Source organism: Cherax quadricarinatus, chromosome 91 (assembly GCF_038502225.1).
Source record: "Cherax quadricarinatus isolate ZL_2023a chromosome 91, ASM3850222v1, whole genome shotgun sequence".
Taxonomy (NCBI): Eukaryota; Metazoa; Arthropoda; class Malacostraca; order Decapoda; family Parastacidae; genus Cherax; species Cherax quadricarinatus.
Genome location: NC_091382.1, coordinates 422,579 through 427,052, shown reverse-complemented (window position 1 = coordinate 427,052; position 4,474 = coordinate 422,579). Strand labels below are relative to the sequence as shown.

The 4,474-nt window shown below is 48.9% G+C and overlaps 1 protein-coding gene across 1 annotated transcript in view; it reads right to left on the bottom strand.

Annotated features, from left to right (window-relative positions):
• LOC128704922 (uncharacterized) overlaps window positions 1-3,699 on the bottom strand; it is a 10,857-nt gene extending 7,158 nt beyond the window's left edge. Inside the window, exon 1 of the mRNA XM_053800138.2 lies at window positions 3,636-3,699. The gene's annotated coding sequence lies outside the window, so the exon portion shown is untranslated. The remainder of the gene's footprint in view (window positions 1-3,635) is intronic.
• Window positions 3,700-4,474: the final 775 nt, after the last annotated feature.

Sequence of the window (4,474 nt, the reverse complement as noted above, 5' to 3'; positions counted from 1 at the left end):
GTGGTGTTGAGGTGGTCAGTCCATCAGCCTTGAAGACGTGGTGTTGAGGTGGTCAGTCCCTCAGCCTTGAAGACGTGGTGTTGAGGTGGTCAGTCCATCAGCCTTGAAGACGTAATGTGAGGTGGTCAGTCCCTCAGCCTTGAAGACGTAATGTGAGGTGGTCAGTCCCTCAGCCTTGAAGACGTGGTGTTGAGGTGGTCAGTCCACCAGCCTTGAAGACGTGGTGTTGAGGTGGTCAGTCCTTCAGCCTTGAAGACGTGGTGTTGAGGTGGTCAATCCCTCAGCCTTGAAGACGCGGTTGAAGTCCACAGCCTGAAGACGTGTTGAGGTGGTCAGTCCAGTTCAGCCTTGAAGACGTGGTGTTGAGTCCCTCAGTGGATCAGGTGGTCAGTCCATCAGCCTTGAAGACGTAGCAGTCTCAGCCTTGAAGACGTAATGTGAGGTGGTCAGTCCCTCAGCCTTGAAGACGTAGTGTGAGGTGGTCAATCCCTCAGCCTTGAAGACGTAGTGTGAGGTGGTCAATCCCTCAGCCTTGAAGACGTAGTGTGAGGTGGTCAATCCCTCAGCCTTGAAGACGTAGTGTGAGGTGGTCATTATATCAGCCTGGAGAACTATACGGCTTCACAGTCTTCAACAATGTGAAACTGAAGATGATAACAGACTAACACTGTCTTCACCTCGCTCCTTCTGCCGTCTTCACATTACTCGCCTCTGTATCCCACTGAACAACATTATGTAGGCGACTCGTCTGGGAAATTAATGCAACTAGTTGTTGAAGATGTGCCTTACTGATCCACTTGTCGGTACTGATGTCATACGGACCCCGTGCTTGTTCGGATGGATTTAACTGGCGTAGAGAAAGTTAGCCAATGTGCTTTACGATGTGTAAATGTTTTTATTGAGTGAACCGGTAAGGCTTGGGAAGGTCAGGGTTACCTGACCAAAAGATCCACTGACTGGGTCAGGAGACTTGTTTAAATCGAGAGACAAGATATCACCACCTTGTGGAAGATAGATTTCAACCCTTCCTTAGCCATTATCAAGGGCGGTATATGTATAACACACAAGAGGTTTTTGGCCAGTGTGACATTCTCTTGTCTCGAAACATTAGCCACTGTTATAAGAGGTTCTCCGCCAGTGCGAATCCCACACACTTTCACCCGTTATATCTCGTAATCTTTACCTCTGACAAAACCACCAACCACCCATGAGGTCTGGTCTCAGACCGAACCGCGGGGGCGTTGACCCCCCAAAACCTTCTCCAGGTAAACTCCAGGTAAACCAACTGTCTCTTAATGACATCACACTTGTCATGTAGGGGGTGGGGGTAATGAATGTAAGCATAGCTGGGGAATATGGGAATAAGGGGTTACGTAGGCAGGGGATAGGCTGGTGAGGTGATAGGTAGAGATGAGTGCGGAGGTCGGTAGGTAATGTGAGGTCACTGGTGACTCCACCTTCACCTCTCATTACTCTACCCACCACACTACTCACCCTCTCACTACTTGAATAAATTAATGAATGAAAGAGCAAATAACGGGGACAGTGAATGTTACTATTCTACTCAAACACAGTTTATTATTAAGTCTTTGTACAATAATATACTTGGGAACAGGAGTACATTGTTGTGTTTAGATAAATGAGGACGGTACACATAAGCAGTGAGACAGGAAATACAATCAACTAGACGAAACAGAATATAACTTACAATAGAGTTCAGAGGACAGTTCACCACAGGAACTAAGCCACAGGTCCCAAGACCTACACAGCACGAGTACTGCTCCAAGCCAGTACTCTCCCCAATGTCTCCAACAGTCTCTCCTCCCTAGACTCTCCAGCTCAGCTCTGCTCACAGGCCAGAGCCCCGCTCGACTCTCCAGCAACCTTCTCCCGAGCTCTGCTCACAGCAGCAGCTCCGCTCGAAGTCTCCTGCTCAGAGCTCTGCACCCAGGCCAGAGCTCTGCACGAACCTCCAGCAGCCTTCTCCCGAGCTCTGCTCACAGCAGCAGCTCCGCTCGAAGTCTCCTGCTCAGAGCTCTGCACCCAGGCCAGAGCTCTGCACCCAGGCCAGAGCTCTGCACGAATCTCCAGCAGCCTTCTCCCGAGCTCTGCTCACAGTAGCAGCTCCGCTCGAAGTCTCCTGCTCAGAGCTCTGCACCCAGGCCAGAGCTCTGCACCCAGGCCAGAGCTCTGCACGAATCTCCAGCAGCCTTCTCCCGAGCTCTGCTCACAGTAGCAGCTCCGCTCGAAGTCTCCTGCTCAGAGCTCTGCACCCAGGCCAGAGCTCTGCACGAATCTCCAGCAGCCTTCTCCCGAGCTCTGCTCACAGCAGCAGCTCTGCTCGAAGTCTCCTGCTCAGAGCTCTGCACCCAGGCCAGAGCTCCGCACCCAGGCCAGAGCTCCGCACGAATCTCCAGCAGCCTTCTCCCGAGCTCTGCCCACCGGCCAGAGCTCCTCTCGAATCTCTCTGCTCAGAGCTCTGCACCCAGGTCAGAGCTCCGCATGAATCTCCTCTACTCAGCTGTTCCTAGGGCTTATATGGTGGTCCAAGTACCCCCACAATTGGGTGTGCACCACGTGTTATGACCTGACGCCGAGGTCTGACGCCGTCAAGAACAAAAGACCTCAGACGTGGGCATGGCTACCTGACATTTGCCAAGGCAGGTGTGACCATATAATTAGGTCTCCCTAGAGACCTCACAAGCCCAGCTGAACTACATCACACACTAACGAAATATTCATTACTGTCAATGAAGATTTATCAACGCCCAGAATATAATAATAATAATAATAATAATAATAATAATAATAATACTGATATATTATTGCCAAGATAAATATTAATAAAAAAGTGAATGAACATGGCAGTGGGTCCTGGCACCGTGGTCTGTGTGTACAGTTTTGGGTTTGTCAAATACGTGGACCACGGTTCGAGTCCTCGTCCAGTACTCTATTCATACATTATTCATGCAGTCAGTGTATGATTCATCATCTGAAGAGAAGATACGATAGAGATTAATAATTTTAGCTGTGAATGGCTCTTGATCCAAGGAATTAGAACTACCCTCCATTTCTACGCATCAAAGCCTCCCAATCCTTGTACACAACGTCAAGATAGGGTATAACAAGGCCAGTAAAGCCAGAAACAATGGTGAAATATAGATAAGAATTTGTCGGATTTTTAACCCTGGAGGGTTAGCCACCCAGGATAACCCAAGAAAGTCAGTGCGTCATCGAGGACTGTCGTATTTCCATTGTTGTCCTTAATCTTGTTCCCCAAGATGCCACCCACACCAGTCCACTAACACTCAGGTACCTACTAGCTAGGCGAGCAGGATGGCAGGTGTAAGGAAATGCGTCCAATGTTCCCACTCTTGCCGGAAATCGAACCTGGACCCTCAGCGTGTGAAGCGAGAGCTTTGCCAGCCAGGTCAAGGGGCCCCATAGAGCTTTGAACTGAGTCTTGCTTCAGGCTGCTCTAAATGACTCTATCCTACTTTCAAGTGTCGGTCTAGCCTGGTCTTGGACCGAGCCACGGAGGCGCTGACCACTAAAAGCAACTACATGTAACGTACAAGTGATCCTAGGATGGACCTCTGTGCCAGGTCAAGGCACTGGACCCCAGCACAGCTCACCTTTTGTCAGAGTCCAGGAATACTCTCAAGTCAGAGACAAGTGTAAGACTGATGGCGGGTCGCTGGAGGAGCCTCCTTTATATACCTCACAGTTCCCGCCCTCACAGACGCTTCCAGCCCTGGAACTTTCACAACACAACGAGCATTTCCATTGTTACCAGGCTAGTTAATTGGGTTTAAAACCTGTCTACTACTCAGAGGAACATTAAGGCTGCATGTCACCTATACACCACCAGTTAACCATACTTAAACTCCCTAACAAACAGAGATTAGAGGAAACTCTCAGTGTATACACACTGAGATACACACCTCACGGTGTTGAAGAGTGAGATATTTTTGCTACATTCTGCACTTATATTGTACATTTCTCAAGACTGATGGACTGAACACGTCGACTCCAGAATGAGGGACTGATTACCTCAAACTCCTCCTCATCTTCCACGGTTATTCCCTGTATTGGTCTGAAGAAGCCTCTGACTGGAGGAACGTTTCCACAATAAAGGTTCCCAGATGTTACACAATCGTCTCATTTTCTAACTTGTGGTTTTTCAGAACCATTTACATCACACTTCACGGTTTATATATTCTTAACACTGTTATTCCTTAAACTTGGTTTACAAAACTTAGGAAATTATTGCTAAATAAACCTCGGAAAACACTTTGGTTTATGACGTCCACATGTCTTTAAACTCAGGATCGATACCATGCCTAACCCTTCTAGGGTAGGGTAGGTGCCTGAGCCCGAGCCTTTAGCTCATAAGACTGTCATTCCCATTTTCCCCCTTGGGGCGGGGATGGCAGACCAGAGAGGCCTAGCTTGTGGCTAGGCCTGGGAACAG